This window comes from Sturnira hondurensis, unplaced genomic scaffold (assembly GCF_014824575.4).
Source record: "Sturnira hondurensis isolate 20B ecotype Veracruz unplaced genomic scaffold, ASM1482457v3 Scaffold0005563, whole genome shotgun sequence".
NCBI classification, from domain to species: Eukaryota; Metazoa; Chordata; class Mammalia; order Chiroptera; family Phyllostomidae; genus Sturnira; species Sturnira hondurensis.
The window spans coordinates 538,201-552,943 of NW_028078194.1; positions in this window are offsets into that span (position 1 = coordinate 538,201).

A 14,743-nucleotide genomic window follows, 5' to 3' on the forward strand; every position below is an offset into this window, starting at 1 on the left:
CGGGAAAGCTCATATTATTATCCCCATTTTACAGATGAGAAAACCGAGGCTTTCAGGGATGAAGCAAATTGCTCACTGTCACTTGAAGAGGGAGTAGTAGAGCAGGGACCTAAATCCAGCTAGCTAGATCCCAGAACTGGCATTCTTTTTTAAAAAATATTTTATTTATCTTTAGAGGGGAAGGGAAGGTGAGAAGGAGAAAAACATCAATGTATGGTTGCTTCTCATATGTCCCCTGCTGGGAACTGGCCTGCAACCCAGGCATGTGCCCTGACTGGGAATTGAACCACAATTCTTTGGTTTGCAGGCCTGTGCTCGATCCACTGAGCTACACCAGCCAGGGCTTGAACTTGTGTTCTTAACCCTTGACCACTCCCTGGCAGGCCAGAGGTAGGGCATCCAATCCAACTTGGGCCCTTATATTTAATCGTTTGACCGGCTTCTTTGTCTCCTGTTTAAAATGTTCAGTGCTCTGGGATTCCTCGAGTCCTGTTAACCAAGTTGTCTGTGGACAAACACAATTAAGTTGGTTGGCAGGTGCCCTGGGTGGGAGATGACAGAGAAGAACAGGCGGTTCAGGGGAAGGGGACAAAGGGTAGCGTGAGGCTGGAATCAAGCACGAGGAGGGGATCTCCCACTCCAATGTGGCTGGAGTGACAAGGGCTGGAGGGCAGGATGGTGTCACGCATGTGCAGGGACACAGTGCCACCTCTTCTTTCCAGCCGTCTGTGCTGCCGCAGTCCTTTTTCTAGTGTCGCATATGGTGCTACCTTAATTGAATTTTTCATAGTAATTATCTGACCTGTATTGTTCTGTTAGCTTTAGTGAAACAAGTTCTGACAGGTTTCGATATTAGAACTAAAAATATGTTTCCAACTAGCCGAGGAGCCATAAAGCAGGCTGAAATCATACTAATGATAATGTACAATCTGCTTGCTACCATAAAGTTCTTATTATTTACATGTAGCAAACCATCCGCACATAACGCGAGCCTTGGGTCTCCTTCCAGTTTTTACAGATATTCTCTAATTTACCAAATGGGGGCAGGGGAGGGCCGAAAGGCTCCTCAGGTATGCCTTTGGGGTGCGCTTGGTGCACCCTTTCATTTCCTCAATGTGTCTCGGGGAGTCTTCCCAGGGCTGCAGTTTGTGAATCTCTGGGACACCATCGCAGTGGGGTTGGAGGGCTGTTTCAGTTAAAAAGACTGCAATTTAGGGAGTAGAGAGGCATAGTGATTTTCCTAGGTGTTCCTTTACATGTATCTTCCCTGAAACAGTACTGCTGGTGTTCAGAGGGGCCGAGTGAGCAGATTGCTCTTCACCTGGGCTCCACCTTTGGAGGCCTGCTCTGGCCCTCTGGCCACTGCACTTGTTCCTACAGGGCCATGATTCTGCAGGGCTCAGGGCATGCGTCCACTCGGGGCCCCTGCTTCTCCACGCCTCAGGTACCTGGAGCCCCGATTTCTACCCAGACAGCCCTGCACAGGCTTCTACACTCAAGCCCCTCCTCTGGGTCTGACCTCCTTAGAGTTCACTACGCTGTGAGTGACACACTCCTCTGAATTCTGAGTCCTGAGGGGGTGTCAAGAGGTAGCTACTGCAGGGGCCTGTGAATGAAGCTTAAACATCGTGGCCAGAGGGTCCTTATACATGTAAGCTGGACCCCTCACAGTGTGGGACAGAGCCAGGGACAGGAAGAGATAGGAAAGGATGGGGCCTGGCCTCAGGCTGGAGGCCCCGTTTCCCTTATGTGTCAAGCTATTTGAGGAACTCTGAGAGGTTCGAAATTTGAACCTGGCCTTCCAGGTCATTGTGAAGCTTTATCTGCCAAAGTAGGAGAGTAGGACATACTTCCTTTGGCAGTTTGTTAGCTTGCCTTGTATCTGTTATGTCTGTAGACATGAGTTATATGGGTCTCCATTTGTCCTCTTGCTGTAGTCCTTGAAACTATCACAGTGGGAGGGTGGGGACTGAGCTTGATGGACTAAGGGGGCAGAATGTGGGATGGGCAGAGCATAGGACTTCTTTCCACAGTCTCAACATGACTGAAGTGTACGGTAGCGGGACAACTTGCGTTCTCCATTTGGATTTGAGAGGAGGCAACTGAATGTCCCAGGCCGGTTCTCTTGTGAGGGCCCCAGGTTCCTGGTCTGTAAAAGAGACCAGGGGTAGACTAGCAGTTTCTGTGTGTATGTGGACAGCCTGGCCTGCCAGATGACCTTTGGAAAAGGGGTGCCATGCTTAATGACATTTGGAAACGAATGCTTTCTTCTTTGAGAGTCTTAATGCACATTTGTATAATAAAGCCTTCTAGAAGTCCTGGAATTATTTTTAAAAACCCATAAATTTTAATCAAGTTATTTTCCTACACCAAATATTATTGAGTGCTTACTGTGTGCTAGAAGCTAGGCTTTATATGCACATTTTATTTAATTATCACACCAGCCCTGGAATATAGGTGTTAATATGATTTTACAGAGGATGCAACCAGGACTCAGAGGGGATTGAGTGCCTGAAGTCAGGGCCGAAGCCTTGCCACTCGAAACCTGGTGCTGAAGTCCTCACTCGGTGCTGAAGTCAGGCTTGGGATCTCAGTTTTTCTTGTAGGTCATTGAGGCATCCTTCTGTACTTTTCTTTTTGGGGGGCTATTACCATAGGCTTAGTGTGATCTCCTATGTACCTCCTTCTTATTAGAAAGAGACTATTTCTTGTTCTCATTCTAAACATTTTTCTGAATTGAAAAAGATCAATATCAAACATACAAATGGTCAAAAGGCACATACAAAGATGCTCAACAATTTCCATTGTGCTTTTTAAATGGGCTGTGATAGCTGATACTCTGGTTATTAACATGAGATAAGTAGGGACATTTCTTTGTTTCTTTTTTTGGTTAAGGCAAATTCTTTGTGTAAATACTGTTTGTCTAAATTCACTAACCAAGCTGTCTGAAGGCTCAACTATTCATCATATTGTAGGTGTGACATCAATAAATAAGGAAACCACATGGAATTTGAGACTGTTAGTTAGGAATGGAGTCTTTGGAGAAGAGGGCTGTCAGGACCATAAGTTAAAGTAAAACCAAGCTTAACTCACTAGTGTTGTTGATACAATTTTGCCAAGCTACCCTGCCCTACACTTTTCTGTTAGAGTTTATTTTTTTCCCCAGTAGCTCCATAGTTGCTTTTTTTTTCTTTTTCAGAGCCTTGTGTCAATCAACAGAACCCAATAGGGAAAGGCATTAGTCTTGATACAACAAATAGAAGGTGGTGTTAATGTTCTCTTCTGTCAAAGTAAAGATGTCACTTAAACATACTTGCTCCTGCAGCACATAGAAAGAGGAGTATCCATCATTCTGTGGAGCCCTACAAGTCATGACATACTTTTATAACAGGAGTAACAGTTATTTTAGCTGGATTCTTATTTTTCTTTAGCAGGAATTGTTGGTTCCAGGAAAGTTCTAACTGAATGAGATTCTCTTGCTTAATACCAGGTACGTAGGTAGGGTGGGATGTTTAATATAGCATGTTGGTTTCAAAATAAAGGGTTTGAAACGTATCATTTCCTCTTTGAGATCTCTCTGCGGGAACAATGGAGTACAGGAGGCTATAAAGGAGTAGAAAGGATGTGGGGAGAAATGAAATCCAGTCTCTACTTAGTCCCTAATTACTTCATTCAGTATCTGTGAGGCCCTGGGTAAGAAACTTTTTGAGTCTCCTGATGAAGTCCACATGGATTGAGGGTAGGACATGGTTTAGTACTCATGTGAAAAACGGTGTAAAACTCTTTCTCTTGATTGTCTGAATTGTAGGCCAAAATGCATCAGCAGTTCCTGGGGCCACCAGTTCCAGTCCAGCTTGTTCAGGAGGCTGAGGGATTCAGTAATGGGCATGCTTACGAGAGGTCGTGTGGAGCAGAGGAAAGAATGTAACGTGGGCATCAGGAGACTTAAGTTCGGGTATGGTTGGTCTTCCCAGCTATTGGAACTTGAGCATTTCACGGATCTTCTCTGACTTTTAGGCATGAATTCTCAATCATTGAGCTAGTTTTGTTGACTTTCTTCCAGATTGGGCATTTGGTGGTGCTATGATTTCTTTCTAAGTGCCGGCCTCTACATTTATTTCCACATGGAACTTTCATGGCCTTCAGTGGACTAATTCCCAGAATCTCATCCTGAACAACTGTAGTTGAGTTGTTGCTTAGACCTGTGCTGCTTAGACCTGCCTCTGAAGAGCAATTGTGATGGTGTATGTTATCAGGTGTCGTCAAGTGGAAACTACTTTTAGAAACAGAGGAGGAAAATGACAATGTTCACTTTTTATTCAGCTGTCTATATGGGGATATAGGCAGTCCAGTGACTGGTGGGCTTGGAGAACTAAAGATAATTATGCAATAGCAGAATGACCTGTTTTGTGACATAGCAGGGTATCAGTAGAGGATTCAAAGGTTGGGTAGTTGGAATGGAGGAAACATTTCAGGTGGTCCTGGTGGAAGATTGAGGCCCTGCCCTCTGTTGGAAATGGAGTTTGGTTGATTGGTAAGCTCAGCGAGAGAGACTTCAGTGGGTATCTCCTACCGACAGGATATAGGACATTTAGGGTCACGTGAACATGAATCACTTTTCAGACATCATGTTCACCATTTGACTCCTGCACTTCAACTGAGTGAGCATGTCCACCTTAAAAATATTGTCAAACAAGCCCCTCTCGATGCATGAGCTGGTCATAGGTGTTGGGTGCTTGCTGGTGGTCAGGTTGAATCAATATAATGGAAACTCTTCTTTCATTTTGTTCTTTATCGCCATTATGATTTTTGCATATAATTAGATTTTATTCAAGTGTCATGGTTGTTTGGGAAGAACATGCCTGTAGCTCTTCAACTGGCTTTGTTCTGAGAGAACGACGATGAAGGGGGTAGGGAAATGAGGAAGGGTCCCAACTGGATCCTTCTCTTTGAAGAGGACTTAGATGTAGAGTTAAAGATTTGAGCAGAACCTGGATATCTTCTTCCCCCTGTGTTTTCTATTCTCTGTTTCTATGAAACCAACCCAGTAGTATTAAACACAAGCTCTAAGATTTAAGTCCTATTGAGTTTGTAAAAAATCTCATCTTGAAGATATTCTAGGTTGAAAGAACTCAGGTCAACAAAGAGCACAACTTTAACCCAGCTTTTCTGGGTTCTCATGACAGACCCCCAGCTGGCTATGCAACATGGAGTGTGTATTCATACATTGAACCTTCACAGGCGAGGGTGGGAGGTCGCATTATTTTTTTTGACTAAGGCAGAAGGTTCTTCCCATCATTAGTACAGCTAAACTATAATAGTAGGAGGCTTAGATAACGCATTTCACGTACCTGTGGTTTATCTTTCTGAAGGTTAGTGTCGGGGAATCCCTGGGATTTACCAAATATTCTCTCTATGCAGAAGTCAATTACTGATTCAGGGGAATGAGGATCAATACTGTCATGGTTAATTTTCTGTGTCCACTCGTCTGGGCTAGGGGATGCTCAGTTGGTAAACATTTCTGGGTGTGTCTGTGAGGGTGTTTTTGGGAGAGAGTCGCAGTTGAATCAGCAGGGTGACTAAAGAAACTCCCTCCAACCAGTGTGACTGGGTGTCATCCAGTCCTTTGAGGGCTTGAATAGAACACGAAGGTGGAGAAAGGGGACTCTGTTTTCTGTTGGAGCTGGACATCTGTCGGTTCCCACCCTCAGGCATTATTGCTCCTGGTTTTCAGATCTTAAAACTCAGTCTGGGACTTACACCATTGGCTCTCCTGGCTCTTAGGTCCTTGAGTTTGGACTGGAACTATACCAACAGCTTTCCTGGGCCTCCAGCTTGCAGGTGGCACACTGTGGGACCTCTTAGTCACTATACTTAAGTGAGCCAATCCCTCACAATAAATCTCTTTCTTTATATCTTTTTATATTCCATTGGTTCTGTTTCTCTGGAGAACTCTGACTAGTACACCCACTAAAGCCTCTTCAAATTATGACTACGTTATTACTTTCATCAATGCACAAGCATTTACTTTCTGAGCACCTAAAATGTCTCAGGCCTTGGGGATACGTACAAATCAAAGGCAGTCCTGTACTTCGGGGTACTTTTTCTCTGGTGGGGGAGATTGATGAGCAACACTTAAAGTGCAATAGTGTAATGGGAGCAGGGAAGGGTTACATTTACTCAAGGGATCAAGGCAGACCATTCCTCCCCGCCCCTCCAAGCCTCCCTGCCTCAGCAGAAGTCAAAGTTGAGCAGCCCCTTGAGGAACCTGTGGGTGTCAACAAGGGGAAGACCCAGAGAAGGCATCCCAAGCTCAGGGACTACCTATGTGAATGCACAGCTGTAAAAAGAGCATACCTTTCCAGGAACCACACATAGTGTGGGATGGCTAAAGTACAGGTGGCATGCATGTAGTCTGGGGCAAGGTGGAAGGGTGAGTGGTGAGAGATGGAGCTGGAGAAGGAAGCAGGGACCGAGTCATAAAAGCTCTGGCTTATACATCATTTGAAAGGACCTCATCTTTATTCTTTGCTGTTACCATGGGGAAGCAGCCGAAGATTTTAAGCACGAGAATGACATTCGCTCAGTAATTTAACAAATATTACTGGGTGCCTTGTGCTGGTGTGGGTTTGGATTCTGAGCTTACAGCCATAGATGACACAGCTGGGTTCATGTCAGACATGGTCTGGGGTGTGTTTAGGAGTAGTGTGGCAGCAATGTTGGGGATAGGATGAGTTTAGGAACAAGTGAGAATTCTAGCCTCTCATTATTTGCTTGTATTGAGGCTGTTTGGCATGTGTCAATCATTATTTTCAGCAGTTTCCGGAGCAGAACAGAAGCTTATTTTCAGTACTTAAAAAAATTTTTTTGAACCACTGTGACCTGAGTAAATACTAATGAGAAGCCTGATGAATCAGCAAAGTAGGGCATTTATAGAGATAAAAGTCTCCGTTTTTATATGTTAGGTTATTCAAAGAGAGAAACGCATGAAACATAAAGGAAGTTGTACGAAATGTTTGGGAACTGATCCTAGGAAATACCCATGGGGGAACGGGAAGTGAAGGCAGGGAAGGGTGTGTTATATAGCCAACCGCCACGTGGCTGATGGAGTCTCATCTCAATGGGGAATTCAGAACTATTTCGACTAAGGGGCAAGGAAGCTGGGGTGTTTATCCACTAACTCCTCGTCTACCCATAGTTAAGAGTTGCTTTCAAAGGCAAGTTCCAGTTTGCCCTGTTCAGAGTCTAACCATATTTTTAAGGCCAGAGAGTGCCAGGTGTTCATGGCAGGTGGCCACCAGTGTGTTGAGGTGAATGCTGAGGGGATGAGGGTGGGGCTGTGACGGCATCTGCTCCATGAATTAGTAATTCTTGGGTGCTTTTCATGTTCACTCATTCATAGGTACCAGACTCTCTCTATTTGCAATAATATGTATAAAACACCAATCTGAAGGGTCATGTTAGATCAGCAGTCTCAACTGGGGGTGATTTAGCCCCACCCCCTACCCCTACCAGAATGTTAGCCTGTGTCTGGGATTATTGTTGGTTATCACAGTTCAGATGGGGACAGTGCTACTGGCAGCTAGTGGGTAGGCTAAGGATGCTGTCAAATGTTCTACAATGCACAGGACAGACAGTCCCCTCATCCCACCCCAATGCCATAAAAAATATCCAGTCTAAAATGTCAATAGTGCCGAGACTCAGAAACTTAATGCTGTTTCAGAAATGGGAACCCTGAGGTCCAGAGGAGGTGTAAAACTTTGGGGGGACTTATAAACCTATTCTGTGGCCCAGCCAGAATGTGAATCAGGGTTTATCTTCTTCCAAAGTCCATTCTTTTTGATGTATGTTGGTCTGCCTTCCAGAGAGAGAACCCAAATCCCAGAGGCTCACTGAAAAAAACCCTCAGCATCGGTACTTGCAGTGCCTTCTGGCCCAGGACTTCAAAGGAGCCTGGAGCTGGCTGGAACCAGAAGGAGGTGTGGAGTGAACACCTTTCCCATCTTTCCCTGGCTTCTCTCTCTCCTATGCAAGTTGGGACAGGCTCAGTGGGTACAGATCCTGGATCTGCATACCAGGGTTGGCGAGGTGCCCTTAGCTGGAGGCCCTGACTCCTTCCCAATACACAAGGGCGCCCTTCTCTGCCAAAGCTGGCTGGTGGTTCTTTCTGGAACGGCAAGTCTTCCCATCCCCCCCAGGCTTGGGCTGATCTTCTGGCAAGCATATGTACTGAAGAGTTACAGGTGGTGCAGACACGGTTTGGAAGAAATCCCAGCTGGGCCTCCTCCCAGGAGCCTTCTGATCACTCACCAGATAACTCTAGCTGCTTGCAGAATCCCAGGAATCTTAGCTGCTCTGGGAAACCAGCTTCAAGGGCAACAAGAACTTCTGAGAAGCTAGAATAATCTTGGAAGCTGAAACTGCTCTGTCCTTTTGCCTCCTTAGGTTAGAAATATTTTTTGCAATATCGCTGAATTCTCCATTTTTTTCTTATGGTGACGACTGAATACAATAACAGAAGAGGAGAGAGACATAGGAAGGAAAGTAGTACAGGTTCAAAACCTGGTACTTGATCCAGGGTACCTTTGTGTTTCTGACCTTGAGTTGTTTCTTTTTCAGAGGCAAAGCATACATCCTCTTTCCCTGGGGCCAGGGCATGGGCTCTCTGTGAGAACAAATCTTCTGGTTTCCAGACCAACATCCTGCCCTGGGGGAGTTCCCATCTCTCACACATGCTGTTCTTGGTCTGTTTAATCAAACTTTCATTTGATGTTCATTGTAATTTCACATGTGGACCAAATATAGAAAAATTAAGTGGTTCCAGCAGCTTAGGTCTAAAGGGAAACATTAACCTTTGGTATTAAATAAATTAAAGCATAGAACTTTCCAGTAATATATTTTTGGAGGCACTGAGTAGTAGCTAGTTTACTTGTTTATTCATTCATTTTTCTTTTTCTTTTTTTAGATTTATTTATTTATATTTTGTTGATTATGCTATTACAGTTGTCCCATTTTTTCCTCTTCTTTATTCCCCTCTGCCCTGTAACCCCCTCCCACAAGCATTCTATCACCTTAGTTCATGTCCATGGGTCATACGTATAATTTCTTAGGCTTCTACATTTTCCATACTATTCTTAACCTCCCCCTGTCTATTTTGTACCTGCCATTTATGCTTCTTATTCCCTGAACCTTTTCTCCCATTTCTCTCTTCCCCTCCTCATTGATAACCCTCCATGTGTTCTCCATTTCTGTGAATCTGTTTCTGTTCTAGTTGTTGCTTAGTTCATTTTTGTTTTTGTTTTTTTAGCTTTGGTTGTTGATAGTTGTGAGTTTGTTGTCATTTTACTATTCATATTTTTGATCTTCATTTTCTTAGATAAGTCCCTTTAACATTCATATGATAAGGGCATGGTGATGAGGAACTCCTTTAATTTGACCTTATCTGAGAGGCACTTTATCTGCCCTTCCATTCTAAGTGAAAGCTTTGCTGGATAGATTCATCATGGATGTAGGTCCTTGCCTATCATGACTTGGAATACTTCTTTCCAGCCTCTTCTGGCCTGTAAGGTCTCTTTTGAGAAATCAGCTGAGAGTCTTATGGAAACTGCTTTGTAGGTAACTCCTTTTCTCTTGCTGCTTTTAAAATTCTCTCCTCATCTTTGATCTTGGGAAATGCAATTATGATGTGCCTTGGTGTGTCCAAATTGGGTCCAACTTCTTTGGGACTGTCTGAGCTTCCTGGACTTCCTGGAAGTCTATTTCCTTTGCCAGATTGTGGAGGTTCTCCTTCAATATGTTTTCAAATAAATTTTTAATTTCTTACTCTTCCTCTTCTCCTTCTAGCACCCCTATGATTTGGATGTTGGAACATTTAAAGTTGTCTCAGAGGTTCCTAAGCCTTTCCTCATTTTTTTGAATTCTTGTTTCTTCATTCTGTTTTGGTCAAATGTTTATTTTTTTTCCTTCTGGTCCAAACTGTTGCTTTGAGTCCCAGTTTCCTTCCTGTCACTGTTGGTTCCCTGTACGTTTTCCTTTATTTCACTGTGCATAGCCTTCATGTTTTCCTCTATTTTGCAACCATACTCAACCATTTCTGTGAGCATCCTGATGACCAGTGTTTTGAACTCTGCATCTGATAGGTTGGCTATCTCTTCATCACTTAGTTGTGTTTTTTCTGGAGCTTTGATCTGTTCTTTCGTTTGAACCATATATATATTTTTTGTCTTGGAGGGCCTGTTATGTAGTGAAGGGCAGAGCCTTAGGTATTCGCTGGGATGGGGCTACCCATGTTGCTGCATACTGGCACTATAGGTAGGGGAGGGGTCCAAGAGGGAACAATGCTGCTTGCTTGGCTCTCTGACTTTAGTCACTTCCTTTGCTACCCACAAGCAAATTGGACCTTCTCATGCTGATTCACAGGTGAGTGGGCTTGTGTATGTTCTAGGACCCTGTGGATCTCTCCAATGAACTCTCTTGTGAGGCTGGGAGTTTCCCCACAGGTTTTTTCAGTCAGAGTTTTTGAGGCTTTATTTCCCCGTACTGGAACTCTGGGTTGCTTGGTCTGTGTCACTCCCCAGTTGTTCCTCCTGATTTATCCACATGCAAATGTGGGACCTCCTGGTCTGCCAGCTGCCACCTTGCGAAGAGTCCCCTCCACCTCTTCTACTAGTCTGAATGAATGTTTCTTCTTCAACTCCTTGGTTTTTGGACTTCTATACAGTTTGATTTTCTGGCAGTTCTGGTTATTTTTTGCTTTTAAATTTGTTGTTGTCCTTCTTTTGGTTGTGTGAGGAGGCAAAGTGTATCTACCTAAGCCTCCATCTTGGTCAGAAGTCATTCATTTTCTTTCACTCACTTACCAAGCAGTTTTTGAGTCCTTATGGTGATTAAGGCTTATAGTAAGCACTGTAGTTATTTGTGGGGGTGACTTTCCTTGCAAGTCCCCCTGAGTGCCATGGATGAGAGTAAATATGACTGAGACATGATGGGATCTGTTTAGGGAGGAGAAGTGGCCATTTTCCCAGAGGAAAAAGGCCATGTGCAATGGCCAGTTTCTCAGGGGAAAAAGGCCAGCAGTGGCCAGTTTCTCTGAGGAGAAAAAGGCCTTGAACCCCCTCCTTCAGGGCCTTTTATTGGGTTGTAATACACAGGAATACAGGACAGCAAGGATCAAACAGTAGATAACATTTCAAAGAAATCTGAGGGCTTAGTATGAGTCAGAGTCTGTCAGGAACAGAGTTTTAGGGTTTCTTGCTCGAACCCTTAACATATGATTGAAAGTACTCTTAGCAGAGCAGATTTCACAGGTTTTTTAGGAAATTTTTGTGATGCCAGATTTTTCCTCAGGACACACTCTAGCAAGGCAAGGAGCTGCACCTCTCCCCATCAGGTATTCAGGCTTAAGGGGATTAGAGCCAGGAAGCACTTCTCCCAGAGAACATGGGGACTCAGGCTATGTCAAAGCTGGTGGGGTGAGAGTCCATTGCTCTTTGTTGCAGCCCCCAAGTCCTTCCATGAAGGCCTCCCAAGTGATTGAGTCTGGCTTAGGTTGCCCCTCACTGTGAGGGGTCTTACCCTGTCATTGACTTCCAACCAAGCTTTGGGGGCAGGGAGAGGAAACTGAGGCAGCGTTTGCCACAAGAGACAAACTTTGTTTCCTGTGGCTCGCATTCCAAAGGTTGTTCCTTGCCCTTAGCCACAAGGGGTTGAGATACAATTCCTAGAACCAGGCAGAGCTGTCTACAACAGTTTTTGAACTAAATTATAATACGTTCTTACCCTTATCCTTATGAAAAGCTTAAAATCTAATGCAAAAGAAGAAATAAATAGCTCTCTCACATTGTAGAGTATAAATATTACAAGAGAAGTATAAAAAGTACAGTGATTCTTTTCTGTTCTATGCTATAAAATGATTCTGGCATGGTGATGAGGCAGCAAATATGGGTTACGTTTTTAAGAAAATATATCCTAGAAAAGAAGAGGAAAGTAGTCCTTTAGTCTGAGGGGTTCGTAAGGTTTGGCAAGACTATATCAATCAAGTAGGCATGCTTCCCAAATAATTTCTTTACTTAAAATCTTCTTGTGCTATTCCTCTATTATTGTCTTCATTAAAGCAATTAACTTACTACTCTATTACATATCGATAGTATTCAAAATGTGGCCTGCGGACCACTGCTGGTCTGCAAACTGTTACTATTCCATGATCAGCCAAGTACAGAAGCTGCTGGTAAATGTTTACAAAGAGCCATAGTAATTACACAGTAAATCTAAGTCAGTTGACTCTAGTAGTTGTAAAAAATTGGGGATTGTATTTCTTGTATCTTTTTAAATTTCCATTTTTCTAGTAATTTATTTTTATTCTTCTTCAAAGTATTGGTCTGTGATATATTGGGAATAAAAATATAAAAGATCCTACTTATCGTCAGTGAGTTGAAAAGCATTGAATGAAGAGGTTTTCTCTCCCCCCTACACGTTTCTTCAGGTGGGACCTGTTTTCCATGCTTGTGTTTCAGTCCTGACTCTACAAGTGGAGTGCTCCTTAACTATCTTGTGAAGTAGATGGGAACTAAGTAGGATTTGGGTCCGTCATTTGTGGATTATTTTCAGCCTTCAGAAAGCCTACATGCATTTTCCAGCTGGAATATTCAAACATTCAAACATTCTTGGATTCAAACATTCATTCCTGATAGAAGTAGTACTTGATCTTATTGTCCTAGTAATATTTTTAAGCTTTAAGATTGTAGCCTGAGTTTGAATGTTGTGTTATTTTGTAAACCTGTGCTTGCTCGCCTTATCCATGTCCTCCGGGAACTTAAAGATTGAAGCCTTACTGCCCTTGTTCCCCGCCCCTCCTTAACTTTAAAATGAAGTGCATTGCACCCTTTACTGCCTAGAAACTCTCGGTGTTACTGGCAGGCTTTTAAAATTTGTTTTTTTTTTTTAAATGTTTACCAGATTATTCAAAGAGCAAATCCCTGGAAAACCCCAAAGTGAGCAAGTTTTGACAGAGGGAAGTATATGATTATCCCAATCTGTTGTTTCCTATTTAAAACTTGTTTCTCAACCTTGAGATAGTCAGTACCTGATGGTGTGTGATCTGATGGGACCACAGGTGCGGAATTTTATTAAGGACTTTTGAAACTCTCAAAACGTCATATGTTACCAGTTCTGTCTTATTCACATGTTTATATCAAATATTAAAGTCGATCAGAGATGGAAGTGAGGATTGTGTTGTGTGCTTAATGTATATCAGAAACTGTGCCAAAGACTTAATATGCATTATCTTATTTAATGTTCTCAACCAATACCCCCATTTTTCAGATGAGGATATGAGCCTCAGATCGGTGGTCCTATAGTCAGTAAGTAGAACCTGCCAAGCCCTGCATTTTCACACCACTCTTCTTGGAAATAGGAGTAAAAAACAGGAGAGTGGAAATTTAGGGATCAGGTCAACTTTCCAAAAGGCTCCTGAAATGCTTATTGTATTTGGGCCTAGCTTTCAAGAGCCTGTAGAGACAAGGCAAAGAAAACACGCAGACACATTTCCCATGCCTGAGAGTCTTGGGGCCACTTGGGGCGGTGCTGGCTTTTGTCCCTGTGGTTTTATAATGCACTTTCCCTCCCCCAACTTGCATTCAGACACTGCACCAAACAAAGAGCCTGTCTATTGTCCTTCCACTAAGGGCTAAAGCTGTGGACTGACTCTTATCTTGACAATTAGTGTTTTGAAAGAAACCTCTAAAAGTTTAATCATTGGGAATGCTTAGTCATTGAATATAATTTTTAAGGGATTTAAAAATAACCCTGCCCTACCTACCCTGCCCTACCTACCCTGTAAGGTGTTGTGGAGCCCAAACGAGATGTGTTAGTTTTTGAACATGATATGCCTTTATTCAAATAAATGTAATAGATGTTATTAGAACTTGACTTCTGTGCCTTATAAGCAAGGACCTCTTGGTGCAGTTGTTCTGAAAGAAGACAAAGAAGAGATGGTCTGGGCAGAGATGCTGCCGGGGAAGGACATATAGTGGGTATGTTGTTAATTAGATGTGGCAGTCGTTAGTTCTGTACACTAGGGCTAATCTTCTAAGAGCTTTAAGCCTGATTTCTTTATTTGAAAGATGGAGATACAAATAAAAGCTCTTCCTAGTGTTAATGAAACTATTAAATAAGTATGTGTAAAGTGCTTAGTGTGAGAATTGTCACAGAGTCACAGCAGACGAAATGATAACTATTCTGTTGTTGTTCTTAATCTCGCTCCTAACCTGTCTGATAATCCCATCTCCCCAGACGGCCTGGGAGAGCCCCGGGCTGAGGACTACTCAGTAGCAAGCACAGCGGTGCTGGTGGAAAGCCAGAAGGCTGGCTGGTTGCCGACCAGAGTTTTCTTTTGCCCATCAAAATCCTGTCATGTCTTCTGTCCCACCATAAACCCACTGGCAGAAAATGGGGCTGCACCTCTAGGTTGCCTTGAGTCTGGTTCTTTGCAGCAGCAGGTCACGAGCGAAAGGCGTGATTTCACCTTATTTGAGGAGAAAAGATTCTGCTGATTTTGTAAGTTGGGAATTCTGCAAAGTGGTCAGAGTCCTTTCTCTTTCACCACCCATGTTCTCAGGTCCTTCTGAGAAAAAAAAAAAGAAGGAAAACTAACAATGGAAAGGAACACAAACTCAACTCCTCTCTTCTCCTTGATTGCTTCTTTAATTGGTAGGTTTAATTGTGTCGGCTTACGCAGTGGCTGCAT